The sequence below is a fragment of the Dermacentor albipictus genome, chromosome 1 (assembly GCF_038994185.2).
Source record: "Dermacentor albipictus isolate Rhodes 1998 colony chromosome 1, USDA_Dalb.pri_finalv2, whole genome shotgun sequence".
Taxonomy (NCBI): Eukaryota; Metazoa; Arthropoda; class Arachnida; order Ixodida; family Ixodidae; genus Dermacentor; species Dermacentor albipictus.
The window spans coordinates 292,328,233-292,344,702 of NC_091821.1; the positions used below are offsets into that span (position 1 = coordinate 292,328,233).

At 46.8% G+C, this 16,470-nt stretch overlaps 2 long non-coding RNA genes across 3 annotated transcripts in view; one reads left to right on the forward strand and one right to left on the reverse strand.

Moving 5' to 3' along the window:
• Window positions 1-16,470, reverse strand: part of LOC139057213 (uncharacterized) — a 67,192-nt gene that overhangs the window by 41,196 nt on the left and 9,526 nt on the right. The gene's annotated exons all lie outside the window — the stretch shown is intronic.
• The window catches only part of LOC139057204 (uncharacterized), a 31,343-nt gene that overhangs the window by 3,147 nt on the left and 11,726 nt on the right, over window positions 1-16,470 (forward strand). Inside the window, exons 2-3 of one of the 2 annotated variants that reach the window (XR_011512639.1) lie at window positions 14,842-14,940; window positions 15,662-15,779. This is a non-coding gene — a long non-coding RNA (uncharacterized lncRNA). The remainder of the gene's footprint in view (window positions 1-14,841; window positions 14,941-15,661; window positions 15,780-16,470) is intronic. The other variant, XR_011512640.1, reaches the window with a different exon arrangement.

Here is a 16,470-nt window from a genome sequence, read left to right on the forward strand (position 1 = left end):
GCAACCCATCAGCATCGCAACTTCGGCTGATTTTTAACGCCAAGAAAACAGAGCTAACTTCATGTTCTACTGTTGCTTCCAAAAAGAATGTATTTGCATTTTGAGGATCTAGAGCTGTGTAGGATGCACGTGGCCCAGTGTCAAAATCTCTCTGCACGAAATAGTTGTTAAACACGTTGACCATACGGTCACCACTGACTGTTCCCTCACCGTGCAAGACTTCTGTCACCGGTTCCTTCCTGTCACTCCGTCCTATAAGTGAATTCAACTTGTTCCATAATACATCTGTTCGTTTAGAACAGGAAGAAAATAGATGAAAGTAATACATTTCCTTTGATTTTTTAAGTTCTTTATCTAAGGCATTTCTAAACCGCTTAAATGCACTTAGGTCTACTTCTTTACGCGTGCGCATAAACTTCTTAAATAAACGATCTTTTTTGTCAATCTTGTGCAAAAGCTCACGTGTCATCCATGGCTTTCGACAGCCTTTCACCTTTTCCAGTCGTTTGTAGATGAAATGTTTTTTGTATACTGCCGAAAAACAACTCAAAAAAGTATCATAAGCCACATTGGCATCAGTAGAGTGAAAAATATTGTCCCAACACACGTTACTTATATCCAAATAGAAAGCGTCCAGAGCAGCTTGCGAGACACGCTGGAAACCAGAAGCAACATCAGTGTCCACTCTTGGACTGTCGGTCTTAATACAGCAGCATATTGGCCTATGGTCGCTGATTGGGTACGAAAGCACTCCTGTTGTAACCAAGGACTTATAATAATTTGTTATAAACAAATCAATAATGGTCTGCGAGCACATGGTAACCCTTGTAGGAATATTTACTACGTTGGCACAGTTATAACATGAAAGCAAATTTTCGAACTCAAATTTTTTTACATTATTGCAATTCATATCTATATTGCAGTCTCCGCCGATGACAACATTATACTGATTTTCATTTACAAATGTAAGCAAGTTATCTAAGAAAACAAGAAAAGAGCGCATGTTGCCATCTGGAGGACGATAACAGGATACAATGACGACATTGCTAAAAAGAACACACACTACTTCGTAATCAGCAGTTACACAAGAAAACTCGTCAACCAGAACTGCTTTAAGAGAACTATTGACTAACAAAGAAACGCCTCCACCTCGTCGGGTTAGCCTACGCACAAAGAACGTTTTCATATCGGGAATTTGAAAAACATCCAAGTCATCTGATTGCCAGGTTTCTGTTAACATGATAATATCAAAGCAGTGATTCATCCTCTCGAAAAGACCTTCAAGTTCCGCGACCTTGTTTCCAATGGACTGCACATTTAAGTGAAAGCACCGAAGAAAACCCCTGTGCTTATTATGGAATTCTCGGACTAATTCAGTGAGTGTAATACATCCTAAGGAATCCATTGCAAGTCGTGTAATACGTTACACAAGCAGATACGCTGACAAAATAGGTCAGTTGCACAGGGCAGTCAAGTCGTCCTCACCCCTGATGACTGCAGCTGGTTCCCCATTCTTTCGGCGCACCAGGACTTTGCCGTTCGAGTGCCATGCATAATCATACCCAACCCTCGTAGCCCATGCTCTTGCTATCCCAAGGAGAATTCTTGCATGCCTAGTCATGTTCTCCGTTATATAGAGGCCCTCATTAGACTGTCGGAGAGCCTTCCTCCTCGCCAGCCAGATGTGACGTGTGTCCTGGTGCACAAAGCGAACGATCACTCCCCGTATCTTGCCCGACTTGGATGCCATCCTGTGAAGGGCGGAAATGTCTGCACGACCGAGTCTATCAACACCCAACTTTGTAGCGACATCATTGACTTTAGATAGAAGGTCCTCCCCCTCTTCCTCAGGTATTCCGTGGATTTCTATATTCAAGCGCCTACTGCGCCATTCAAGGTCGTCAACGTCAAGCTGTAGCTGGGCAAGACTTTTAACATCACAGGCTTTCTCAATTTTATCAACTCGTCCAAGAATGCATTTTATCTCGTTCTCGTGCTTGTTTAGGCGTTCCTGAATGTTATCAAACTTATCAGATAGCAGTTGAGCTAGCCTTTCCACTTCTCCGACTTTGTCAGTCAAAGGGAGGAGAGCGGTTATCTTCTTGCTCATGTCTACTATCATGTGTTTGATTTCGGCATCTCCCAACAGTTCTACAGTAGGTGCACTGCCCTTCGTACTGCCCGGCCTACAAGCCTCACACTTCCAGTTCTTCCTCTTAGTATCGCGTTTGGACGCAAATGCTTCTTCTGTCATGCCCGAACAGACTGTGCCATGAAAGCTAAATTCACAAACGCTGCATGTAATAACATTCTTGTCATCATTCAGTACAGCTCGGCAAGTGTAACACTTAGGCATACTTGCAACTCAAAATATCAGAACAATGGCACAAAACACAATGGGTGGCAGCGGCGACAGTAAAAAAACAAATAGCAAGAAGCGTGCACACAGTGCACGAGAGTTACCAACCTGTAATGTACAAGAAGAACGGTCAGACGTGCTGCCTGCACTGTCGCCGCTGCCAAAATGCGAGCTGCGTGCCTGACGGTACGCCCCCGATGCGAAGCACAGATCCGCCGCTATGTCGCTGTTCGTCGTTGATAAACGGCACGTTGCAAGACGACTTTCTTCTTGATAACCAGCAGGCGCGGGAAATCCAAAGTTCAGGCAGAATACGGTCGGCACAGTTGCTGGTTAAAATCCAAATGAAGGTTTGAACACAGGGCCTGTAATGTACAAGAAGAACGGTCAGACGTGCTGCCTGCACTGTCGCCGCTGCCAAAATGCGAGCTGCGTGCCTGACGGTACGCCCCCGATGCGAAGCACAGATCCGCCGCTATGTCGCTGTTCGTCGTTGATAAACGGCACGTTGCAAGACGACTTTCTTCTTGATAACCAGCAGGCGCGGGAAATCCAAAGTTCAGGCAGAATACGGTCGGCACAGTTGCTGGTTAAAATCCAAATGAAGGTTTGAACACAGGGCCTGTAATGTACAAGAAGAACGGTCAGACGTGCTGCCTGCACTGTCGCCGCTGCCAAAATTACTTGCTGGTGATTTCAACACCCCTGGCATAGATTGGCCAACGCTATATGCTGGTGGCCGTCACAAAGCCATTTGTGATTACTTGATTAACATGTCTATTTCTTTCGATCTGACGCAAATTGTGAATTCCGCAACCCGAGAAAGCTCAATTTCAGATCTTGTTTTCATAATTGAGCAACTTAGACAAAATGGTTACGATAGTACTATCGTTGAAGGCCTCTCGGACCATAAGGGGGTCATTGTTTATTTGAATTTAGCAACTATGCCTAAGCGCCCCTCACATCAGACAGTATTGAACTGAACGTGCTGATGACAACTCTATAACTGAGTTGCTCGCATGCTCTTTTGATGGATTTTCGAGTTGCGTAAACCATTCCTCTGTTAACGTGTTAGTGAACCGTTTTTACTCAATTGTCAATCAATGTATAACTGATTACATTCCAACCAAGTGTATAAAGCGCAATCCCAAGCACCCTTGGTACACACGTGAAATTATACACCTAATTCGTCGCATCAGGCGTCTGCGCAAACAATCCAATGAAAGCTTCAGTATTGACCACACTTAAAAACAACTTAAAATCTGCTATGTCCAATGCGAAAAGTTTCTATTTTAATAGCACCTTGTCATACTTCATTAAAAACAAGCCATCAAAGTTCTGGCGAACCATCAGTCCACCAAGTGAGAGCTCTCCTTCATTCATAATTGCTAATGAACCATGCTCAGATAATCTTAGCATTACCGAAGCTTTCAATAATTACTTTAAATCAGTGTTGTTCACCTGTAATGATGGACGCACCACCAGGTTTTGCACTACTCTTTCGTCATCACCTTTTCCTAGTATGGCAATCACTTCAGCTGGTGTACACAATCTTACACTCAAGATCGATACTATGAAAAGTACTGGGCCAGATAATATACCATATATGTTTTTACGGCGATATTCTGAATGGAGCTCTCGGTACTTATCCCTAATTTTTTCGAAATCTGTAGAATCATCCACTGTTCCAATACTCTGGAAATGTGCTAAAGTTGTTCCAATGCACAAAGACGGTAATAAGCAGGAAATATCTAACTACAGACCTATTTCTTTAATATCAACATCTTGTAAACTATTGGAACACATTATTCATAAATATATCATTGAGTACTTATCTGAACATAATCTTCTTTCTCATGCTCAACATGCCTTCCGTTCCGGATTCTCCACGGTAACACAACTTCTAGAATTCTCCCATGATATTGCATCCACACTTAACCTTAGAGGACAACTTGATGCCATTTTTATTGATTCCAGTAAAGCTTTTGACACAGTGTGCCATAAAAAGCTTCTCATTAAACTCAAGGCAATAATTCATGGTTATAAATTACTAGGTTGGATACAGGACTACCTAAGTACAAGAACCCAGTTTGTTGCATTTAACAATGTTCACTCATCTCGTGTCAATGTTACATCCGGTGTACCACAGGGGTCTGTCTTGGGTCCTTTGCTGTTTGTAGTCTATGTAAATGATGTCGTTGAAGTAACCGCGGGCACTTCTGTCAAAATAAGACTATATGCTGACGACTGCGTCCTTTATTCTACTATAAGTAGTAATCATGATCAGTTAGAGCTGAATGAATTCTTCACCCGTTTTTGCGAATGGAGCAGAACATGGCAAATGTCACTTAATTTTAAGAAAACCGTATCAATAACTTTTTCGAATAAAAAACAACCATTACAATTTACATATTTTAATGAAGCTTGCAAGCGTCCACACGTTTAAATACCTTGGTGTTACTTTCTCCCCTGATCTAAAATGGCATGCGCACATTAACTCTGTAACCAACAAGGCGTTGAGAAAACTGGGTTTTCTTAAAAGAACCTTACGAGATGCAACTAAAGAATGTAAATTAACGGCATACAGATCACTAATAAGGCCTCTACTTGAATACGCGTCGGTAGTGTGGTCGCCACATCATTCCAAAGACATAGACATGCTTGAGTCTATTCAGAAAAAGGCCATAAGGTTTATATATAATCGTTATGACCGCCATTTCTCACCGACATCACATGCGAGCAAGCTACTACTAAAGCCACTGGCCCATAGACGTACTTGTGACCGTGTTGTTCTGCTACATAAAATTGCTCATGGGACAACTTATGTCAATGCACCTATTGTTTTCACTAACCCTTCTGCTCGGCCCACCAGAAGAAGTCATCAGCTTAACATTGTTCCTTTGAATGCAACGATTGATTGTTTTAGGTTTTCCTTTTTTCCGCATACAATTGTGATTTGGAATGGCCTTGAGGGGTCCTTGCGCGAGTTACCAAGTGATGTATTTGCCAACCTATTACCTAATCATGTTCATTAATCAACTAGCTATTCCTGATATTGTTTTTTTTCTATTGTTTGTTTTCTTTTTGCCACTCAAATGTATTCTTCAACTGATTGACATATGTATGCACTCACTCCTGCAATATCTTGTTATGCAAGATGGCAGTATATGTAAATAAATAAATAAAGTTGTGCCACTCCGCTCCCAGCACGTTCTTGACGAAGGCCAGGTGTGGGGTGGTGTTTCTGGAGAGCGAGTTTCCCGTGCGCGTGGGGTAATGGAGGTCGGTTATCAGTTCTAGGGAGCTGTCAGTCGCAGCCTGCAGGAGTCTGCAGCCTTTGAGAATGCTTCTCACATAGCCCCAGGGTTCGTGCGGCGCGTTGAAATCTCCAGCCATAACGAGCGGCGTCTCCCTCGCCTTGGACGATGCCTTGGTTGTTAGGCTGTAGAAGGTCTGCCGGTTGTTCCTAGAGAGCAGTACACATTTACAACGTAGACGCTGTTCTTCAGCCAACTGTTGGGTATGATCTCGACGAGCAACGCTTCCAGTTTGGTGTTGCCAAGACGGAGATCGTGCTCCTGGGAGGCGCACTTCTTTGCAATAAGTATCGCGATGCCGAGCCCGTTCTCCGCCAACGAGGACACAGCTCGGTATCCCTGGAGGGAAATCGTTTCCAATCCCGTTTCCTGTAGCAAAATGACGTGGGGCCTCTCTTGCGGCTCCCGGGCCTTGATGAACTGCACCATGTTGAGGCCTGCGCCTCCGGAAGCTGGCGCAGTTCCACTGCCACACGATGAGCTTACGATCCGGTCTGGCCATGGTTGGCCACGTTGGACTGGAAGTGGGCTGGGGTGCCATCTTGCTCGTCAGCCCACGACTGCTGATTTTCTTGTAGCATGACACTGGACACCGCCTCCGGCCTGGCTGCGTCGCCGTAGTGCAGGTCACATCACTTGGCAAGCTCGTTCTCAAGCAGGTGCACTCTGAGTAGAAGGGTCTGGTTACTCTGTACCCGCTCGGCAAAGGATTTTTGCATGCGGTCCAAGGATCTCTGCATGGCAGCCTCCGCCGTGCTCACGTCCTCAACCGTACCCTCGGAGGAGGTGGCTCTGCGCTTGACCGCCCTTGCTGCAGCCCCTTCTTCCGTAGACGTTTGCCTTGCCGCGGATGCTTGGACGGCGCTGGCGTTTCGGAAGGCCTCATAGTCGGCCTTCGTTCTCTGAATTTCCTCCTTGAGATTGGCGTTTTCGCTCCTCAACTGGGCGATCCTGGGATCGTGCGCCCACTCATAGGCAGGAAAAAATTTGTCGAAATGGAAGAGTGGGTGAGGTTAAGAATTAAGGTTAGCTGGTGGCATATTGTGTTTTGTGTCTTGGTTCATGATGAGAGAATTTCAGATTTAAGTTACCGCTTTTAAAGATTCCAAGTTGCCGCATGCCAAATTAATTCCTGTCGGGTGCAGGCAATTAAACTTGTGTATGAGTTATGATTCCATATACTTCCTTTCGCGAGGGGAACGGAAATTTGTTTGTAGTATATAGAGCCTTGCTTTGTCAAATATATGGCCATGTTCATTAAACTGGCTGGCTGCTGCTTTGGGTAGATTGTGTTTTGTGTCCGCGCGGTGACCGTTGAGTCTTGTATGAATTTGTTGTCCAGTCTCACCTATGTATTGTTTGCTACAAGCGGCGCTTTTAGACAGTATACTACGTTACTTGATGTGCAGGTGAAAGCCGAAGTTTCCTTGTGTGCGTAATTCAACGCTGTGCTTTTTACTGTAGTAGATTGAATATGTTTGCATGTAGAGCACCTGGGGTGGCCACACGTATTGGTTCCCGACTTCCTCTTTGTCTGTAGTTTGGCGTGCACAAGAACATCTTTAAAATTACTGTTGCGTCTGTAGGCTACTCCGGGAGGGTCGGGAAAAATCTGATTAAGTTTCTGGTTGCTGGTGAGAATTGGGTAGTATTTACTAAGGATGCTATTCACGTTTGGGAGTGCGCTTGAGAATTTAGTAGTAAGAAGAGGCGTTGTTGTTCTTGTGATCCTCGGGCGGGGCTTTAGGACCTCGGCTCGATCAAGTTTGGTTGCAGATGATGTAGGCTGTTTGAAGGTCACTGTTTGGGTGGTTCCTGTTTGATAGGGTTCCTTTAAGGTGATCGAGTCTATCTATGTAGTCTTGGTCTTCAACGCAAATGCGACGTAGTCGTGTGGCTTGGCCTTTAAAGATGCCTTGTTTGCAATGTCTTGGATGGTGGCTGGTATATTCTAGGCACTGTTGTTTGTCGAAAGGTTTCCTATACAGTGTTGTCTTTAGCTCACCATTGTCAATGTATATTGTTGTGTCCAGAAAGTTTATGCGCTCAGTTGACGATTCTGATGTGAATTTTATTGTTAGGTGAACGGAGTTTAGAAATGCTACATATTTATCTAGACTGTCATGACCATGTCCCGATATTAGCAGTATGTCGTCTATGTATCGTAGGTATGTGTGGGGCTTGGTGGTGCAGCGCGATAGCAAATCTGTTTCTAGAATCCCCATAAATATGTTCGCGTAGGTTGGTACGAAAGGCGTACTCATGCTTGTACCATGTATCTGTAGGTAGTACCTCTCCTCAAATTCGAAGTATTTGTGTGTTAGATTTAATTCAAGGAGAGACAAGTAGGCTTCAGTAGAGTGTTGTGCATTGTGTTTAGACAGCGTTTGTTTTATTGAAGATAAACCATCAGGGATTGGAATGTTGGTGTACCGCGCCGTGACGTCTAGTGTTGCGAGAATAGTGTTGTGGGGTAGTGTGCCTTTAGTATTATTGTCCTCTAAAATTCTCAGCAGATGGGGCGTATCTTGTACAAATGACGGAAGTGCTTTTGGCAAGTCAACAAGGTTAAGGAATGTGGAGATGCTCTCTGTGGGGGTGTCGTTATTTGATACTATCGGGCGGCCTGGGACAAGAGCAGTGTATAGTTCAGCGGATGGAATTTTATGAATTTTTGGAAGGAGGTAAAAACGCCCGGCAGTTTTGTTACTTGGTTTAAGAAACTTTTATTCTGAAGGGGTTATCAATTTATCAACCAAAAGTGATTTCAGCCTGTTCGTAATTGTCACTGTGTAGGACAATGTCGGATCGGTGTCTAGTTTGCAGTAATGATCTGGGTTGTTTAGTTGTCTGTAAGCCTCGTGCTTGTATTTCTCGACTGGCTAGAAAATACATAGGAGAGACTGGACAACAAATTCATACAAGACTCAACGGTCACCGCGCGGACACAAAACACAATCTACCCAAAGCAGTAGCCAGACAGTTTAATGAACACGGTCATATATTTGACAAAGCAAGGCTCTATATACTGCAAACAAATTGCCGTTCCCGTCGCGAAAGGAAGCATACGGAATCATACCTCATACACAAGTTTAATTGCCTACACCCGACAAAAATTAATTTAGCACGCGGCAACTTAGAATCTCTAAAAGCGGTAACTTAAATCTGAAATTCTCATATCATCAACCAAAACACAAAACACATTATGCCACCAGCTAACCTTAATTCTTAACCTCACCCACTGTTCCATTTCGAAAAAATTTACCTGCCTACTACTCAATTTAATATACTCTTAGAGGTTTTTACGTCTATGTCAACTGTACGACCCCCTTCTTCCATGTACACTCGCCTCCGCCCGCCTCTGCGCACGTCACCCTCCTGTTTGTTATTCCGGTTTCGGTCCCCCCTCCCCTTCTCTTTTCATCAACACATTCCTTCGGAATGTGTTGATGAGGAGGTTTCAAAATATATATATATATATATATATATATATATATATATATATATATATATATATATATATATATATATATATATATATATATATATTGAAACCTCCTCATCAACACATTCCGAAGTCAATATGCCTTTTTCGGCGCCTCAACCTAGAGTATCACCATTTCTGGATGTCGCCCTAACGACAGCTACGTTGAACGACTGGGGCAATGCCCCTTGAAAGACCATGCCGCTGCCTTTCAGTCATCCCATACATTGCACCGCAGACTCCTCGTCGCCATCTTAACTATTTCAAAATTACTCGAAGTATTCCTGCTATGCTACTCAAGTCACTCTTTCAAATCATGTTTTGTTTTGTGTGTGTTCTCTTTTTTCTTTTTTTTGTCTTTTGTGTTACTCGCGCACTGACCACCTGACCGGCTCTTCGAATGCCACAAAAACATGCCGCCAACGACACCCCTGAATGCTTCCTAACCTCTCGCATCCCCAACACGCTCCCAAGCTCCCCCGTCGTTCTTAAAATTTTGTTTTTCTCTTTCTTGTTCTTTCTCCCTCCCCCCTTTTTTTCTGTCTTGGTGTCGCCCTGGCTTGCCCCCCCCCCTTTTTTTCTTGATCCTTTTTTTCTCTGCTTTCTTTCTTTTCTTTTCTCCCCGCGTTTCCACTCTCCCGCTCTTGTCCCCTAGTCTTGGTAACGAAGCCCACAGTCTTAAATCTGAGTCGGACGATAGCGCTCGTTTCCTCTGAAATCTCTCTTTAAAACCAGCCGCCAGCGACCACAACCGCACGTGACGTCACTGCACTGACCCTCTAAAAGTACCATGCCGAGGATGACAAGGCCACCTTTGACAAGGATAGATCCTCCTATCGAAACGTTGGCCAGCCTTTCTGAGGCACCTTATCCCTGTTTACAAACGTCATACCACAGTGTGCTATTCCATCTGTCAGCCCCTTTCTTGTTTTTGGGTTACCGAGTGAAACACCTCATCGAAGTCAGCTACGAAAAAGTGGTTTGCGTCGGGTGAACGATACCATGTACCCGATAACAACGGCTGGGCGGGAAACGTTGCTTATCGCAAAGACAATTTTTAAGGGCGTTCTTACTGTTATGCCAGCACACTGAAGACTTTCCTGTGCTGTACGTCGCCCATCAGTACGCTCCCCCTCTTTTTTGTGGGTTCTGTCACGCCGGAATATAGAAAAAATTGGAAAGTGTAAAAGAATTTCAGCATTAATAATGTACGGATTAAGCCAAGTTTCAGTAAGAAGGACGATGTTCGATGCCGTTCTACTGAGCAGGGTTTGGAGGGCATCAGGTTTGGGAAGAATATTGCGAATATTGGTGTAAAGAAATGAAAGGGCGTGCTTCGTGGCACAGCGACCATGCCCTCCTACCTGTGACGAAACGGACCGCTCGTAATTGCACACGATGCAGAGAACCAACTTTAGTAAAAGGGTGCGAAGTGCTACACGCGTGTCGTAAAAGTGGGCGCACATTCGACATATACAGGTTTAGAGAGGCCGGTGCTTGTTTAAAGTTGTGTCTCAAAAAGTTTACTGGGTTGCTAGCCTTCGACACAATGTAATCTATAGGTGCCTTCCATGCTAAACGGCAGTGAAAACTCAGTGCCCTTCCACTCCATGATTGAATTGGATTGGAGCCAAGTTTATTTATACCTGCAGTTGGGCGCTGGCGCGCCCCGACGAGGGCCTACGTCATCCTCGAAGTCGCCGTTACTCGGCGCGGGTCTCCGCTCGCCGTTGCCGGCTCGCTGGGTCCGTCCCTTTGGAGCGCCTCGAGGACCTGCTGGATGGCCCAGAGCTGATCGTCTCGGTCGTAGCTCTTCGCGGCTGCCTCGAGCCGTGGTGGGAGCGTTCTTGATTTTGCTTTTTCTGGATATTTAACGCAGTCCCACAAGATGTGCGTGTAGTCTGTGGTCTCCATCCAGCAGACTCTGCACATATCTGTCGGATATGTCTCGGGGTACATGCGATTGATCAGTTTCGGGCTCGGTAGCGATCCAGTCTGGAGCTGCCTCAGTACTACCGCCTCCGCTCGACTCAGTCTCGGGTGCGGGGATGGGAGAGTCCTGCGAGCCAGGCGGTAGGCCTTCGTGATTTCATTGTAATCCGTCATGCGGTCCTTGGTTCCGAACCACGTCAGATGGTGTGTCGCCGGGGCGCGGTTGGTTACCGCTCGCGCCGCAGCGTGTGCCGTCTCATTATGGTTCTCATTGCGTTCGGACGCGTCGCCCACGTGCGCCGCGAACCACTTGCGTCGTACTTTTCGTTCTTCTAGTGTGACCGCTCGTAGTACGCGCTCAGCCTCCCTGTAGGGTTGGCCTTTGGCGTAGTTTCGCACCGCCTGTCTTGAGTCACTCAGCACCGTGTGGCAGTCTGCGTCGGCGATGGCCAGGGCGATGGCTACCTCCTCCGCTTGTTCCGCTCCGGCGCTTCTCACGCTCGCTGCCGTCCTCGTGGCACCGGTTGACGCTTCTATGACGACCGCTGCGAAGGCGTTCCGTTGGTATTCGGCCGCGTCCACGTACCGCGCGTGTTCGTCGTCGGCATGCTGGTCGATGAGATCCTTGGCCTTCGCCGCTCTTCTTCCCTTGTTGAACTCGGGATTCATGTGTTTCGGTATGGGGTCGTTTCTGGTCTGGCGTCGGACCTCTTTGGGGACGGTGCGCTTCATGTCCACCTCGTTCGAGCGTCTAATTCCCAGATCGTCGAGTATCTTCCTCCCTGCTTTGGTCATGGACAGCCGCTCCAGTTGAGAAATCCATTGCGCTTCGGCTACTTCTTCGAGCGTATTGTGTATCTCGAGTTGTAACAAGCGGGTTGTGCTCGTGGACTCGAACAGCCCCAGCGCTGTCTTGTACGCTTTTCTGATGAGCACGTTGATTTTGTTTCGTTCGTGTTGCAGCCATCTGTGGTAGGCTGCAACGACGTACGCGACGTGACGGATGACGAAGGATTGGACAAGCCTAATTAGGCTCTCCTATCTCATGCCAGCCTTCCGGGAAGTGACTCGTTTGAAGAGTCGAATCGCGTTGGCTGCTTTTGCCTTGAGACGGGTGATGGTTTTCCGGCCACTCTGATCATTACCAGGTTGAACAGCATCGGTGAAATGACCGATCCCTGTGGTGTGCCGGTGCTCCCGAGCTTCTTCGCATGAGTCTGTAGGTCACCTGCCTGTAGCTCGACGGTCCTGTCCGTGAGGAAGTCCTTGATGTAGTTGTAGGATCTTTCGCCCATGTTGAGCTTGGAGATTTGGGACAGAATCGCCGAGTGTTTCACGTTATCGAAGGCGCTCTGCAGGTCAAGCCCAAGGACTGCTTTGTTGTCGCGGGCGCTGCCGCCATCATCGATAATTTGGTATTTTAGCTGCAGCATCGCTTCCTGCCTGCTGAGGTGCTGTCTGAAGCCGATCAAGGTGGTCGGGTACAGCCCTTCTCGTTCCAGGTAGTCTCGCCACCTGTTGAGCAGGACGTGCTCCAGCACCTTGCCCATGCAGAATGTGAGCGAGATGGGCTGGAGGTTATCTGTGTGCGGCGGCTTCCCCGGCTTGGGGATCAGGATGGCCTTGGCTGTCTTCCACAGCTTTGGCAGCGCGCCCGCTCTCCAGCACTTGTTGAAGTATTTTGCGAGATTGTCAATCGAGCGGTCATCGAGGTTCTTGAGCGCCTTGTTCGTGACGAGGTCCGGGCTGGCTGCCGACGGGCTGTTGAGGCCGTGCAGGGCCGCGCGTACCTCCTCGACGTCGATGTCACGATCAAGCTTCGCGTTAGGCAGGCTGCTGTATGGCGCGTGTTGTTCGGTGGGTGTAGTCGGCAGGTGTTTGTCGTTAGTGCGCCTGGTGACTTCGTCGACACCGTGTGCTGAGACCGCCCGATGTATCACCCTGGCGAGTCTGTCCCTTTGGTGCGACTTGGTCTTGGTTTCGTCGAGCAGGTGCCGCAGCAGGTTCCACGTCTTCCCGCTGCGCATCTGCCCGTCTTCCGCGTTGCAGATCTCGTTCCACTGTTGCGTGCAGAGAGCGCGGCAGTGATCCTCGATCGCTCGGTTCAGCTCCGCCACCTTCTTTCTCAGTCTCCGGTTAAGCCGTTGTTTCTTCCAGCGATTGAGTATCGACTGTTTGGCTTCAATGAGATGCACAAGCCGGCTGTCTACTTTGTCGATCTCCGTGCCCGTTTCAATTTCTTTGGTCGCGTCGCGTACGCTCTTGGTGATTTCGGCCGTCCACGAGACGATGTCTTCGATCTCGTCGTCACCGGCCCTCTTCTGGCTTCTGGCGTCTCGAAAGGCATCCCAGTCTATCAATCTGTGTGTTTTGATGCTGGTGTCGTTGTGTTCTGGTGTGCCGATTTCCACGATGGTGTGGTCGCTGCCTAGGTCTGTCCCCGTGTTTCTTCAGGTGATCGCGCTCCGTATGTCGTTCTTGACAAACGTGAGGTCCGGAGCGGTGTCCCGGGACAAGGAGTTACGAATTTTCGTCGGATGTGTCGGGTCCCCGATGAGGGTGAAGTCGAGTTCCGTGACGTCTTGGTGCAGGTCGCGGCCCTTTGCTGTGTACTTGTAGCCCCAGGCAGGGTTCATCGCGTTGAAGTCTCCGCACGCGATCAGCGTGCGGAGACTCCGTGAACAATGCTGACCAGCGAAGCAATGTGGGCCCCTGAGGTGAACTGCACCTCCATTGCGGGACAGCTTAGTATTGCATTATCTTCGAGAACAGCCCACGTATGGGGCGTGCCTAAAGCCTGCTTCACCTCCGCCGTGGCTTCGCCCGGCATTGCAATACCTTCGGAATCGTCCCACGAATGTGGAGTGATTAATGCCCGATTCACCGCCACTGTGTGTCGCACTGGTATGCACTAGCTTCGGGATCGGCCCACGTATGAGAAATCGTTGGCCTACGCGTAGACGCGATCGTCCATATCCTACCCGTAGACAGCTTCGGTGTAAAAAAATAGAGGACGCTGAAGCATCAACTTCAAGAGTGGAACGCCTCAGCGTTCAAAGATCCCGCATACGCTACCAGGCAGTTGCTGCGTATACAACCAGAATGTTTCACGCGAATCGCTGGCTGCGAACGCGATGTACGAAGACGAGCTTTCTGGTAGAAACGCGGCCTGTTGCGTGGGCCGCATTTGGATGGATGAATGGATAGATGTTATGAGCACCCCTATTGAACAGGGTGGTGGGGGGTCGCCACCAGGCTCTTGCTATTATACTGCGTAATGCCCTTCCCAAGTTAAAAAATAAAAATAATAAAAAACAGACTATGAACTCTCGAACCACATTTTTCTGACTCCCCCCCCCCCCCATTGCGACCTTTGATTTTAAGTCACCGATTTTTGTCGTTTCCCTACTTTTCTTCCACCAATCTACCAATCGCCTCTTACTTATTTCTATTGCGGAAAAGTTTACGTTTCCCCTGTTCTCGCTCAACCCAAGGGCTTCAAGGAGGCCAGTAGTGCATAAATCGACTGCTGGGCAGGTGTGTTCACATTCTAATAAAACATGCTCCATCATTTTCCTACCAGTACCGCAGCAAGCACATGCTTCTTCCTTCTTATATCTCGCTTTATAGGTGCGTGTTCTAAGGCATCCTGATCTCGCTTCAAAAAGTAATGAGCTTCCCATTGAGTTATCATTAATTCTTTCCTGATTTCATTTTTACTCCTAATTATATATAATTACTCATCGCAGGTGTCTTTTCCATTTCCGGCACCCATTTCAGCCTCTCTGACTTCTCGCTTGACGTTCTTTGTTGCGGTGTTGCCCAGCCTACAGGCCGCATACTTGTTGGTAAGCTTCCTAGTTCTTTTCCTGCACTGTGAATCAATGTTTTTCCTGTACAGATACCCCAACGCTCTCCCAGCCCAGTTACTTTCTTCCATATTCCTAAGTCGTTCTTCATAATCAATTTTACTGTGAGCTTCCCTCACTTCAAAACTAGTCCAGACCATATCACCCTGCATGGACAGCTTCATTTGTAGTCTTCCCGTGAACGCCCAATGCGAGGCGACCCGCAGACCTTCGGTTCCCCTTGAGTCCTGATTGAACCCCTGATTTCAAGCAAACAACCATATTTCCAAAAGTAAGTCCTGGAACCATTACACCTTTCCACATTGTATTCCCATAGCGCTTTGCGCTTGATTATGGCTGCATTTCTCTTCCCCTTTACTTTTATTGTTTTTCCCTGTGTTTCTATATATCTCTGGCCTTCGTTTATCCATATACCACGGTCTTTATACTCTCTTACGCGAGGTATTTCCTTGCCCTGTATTGTCACTGTATGTTCACTGTTTTCATTGAATACCTTAACAACTGATTTTCTAACACGAAATTTCAAGCCTAAATTTTTGCTTGCCTTCCTGTCCAGAAATATTAGCCAGACGTTGCAAATCACTTTGCTTGTTAGCTAGCAACACAATGTCATCCGCAAAAATAAACATGGAAGCTGCTGCTCCATCACTGTACCCGGTTGCCTGTGTGAGAGATTAAACCCGATATTATTTCCTTCTAGCGCCCTCTCCAACCTCACCACGTGCATCATAAACAGCAGTGGGGATAAAGGGAGCCCCTGCCTGAGTCCCTTGCTGATATCCACTTTCTCCGCGCTCTTCAACTCTTCCCATTCAAAGGTAAGGGTATTTTCTAGGTAAATCTCTCCCAAAAGCTCTAGACAATCGTGACCTAAGCCTTCCCCTTCCAGAATATCCCAGAAAATGTTGCGGCCTACGTTGTCATGCACGCCTGTAATGTCTGGAAAAGCCACATACAACGGTCTGCTTTCTACTCTTGCTATTTCAATAGACTGAGTAAGAAGCAATTAATTATCATCCAAACTCCTGCCAATCCTGAAGCCATTCTGAAGATCTCCCAAAATTCCCTTATTCTCTGCCCATGCATGCCGCTTTAATTTGATTGTCTGCATTGCTAGCCTGTATAATACCAATGTATAATGGTCAACGGTCTATACAAGTGACTTCTATATTTCTACCCTTACAATTATAAATTAAATTCATTATACTTTGTCGCCAACTGACTGGTATTCGTCTATGTTTTAAAGTTCTTTCCACTGTTTTCACCAGATTTTTCTTACTTTTTGGTTCTAGTTCATTAATCAGCCCAACGGGAACCTCTGCTAGCCCTGTAGCTGTGCGCTTAGGAATTTTCTCATCGCCTTTCTTCCAGTTAATATTTGTCAGCAGCAGCTCCTCTTCCATCTCGTTCTCTTTCATCCTCTTTTTTTTTCATCAAGTGCAACCTCGTCATTGCCTTGGAAAGATTCGGTTGTTATTTTTCGGATGTAATTTATTGCTGCTTCTCCTT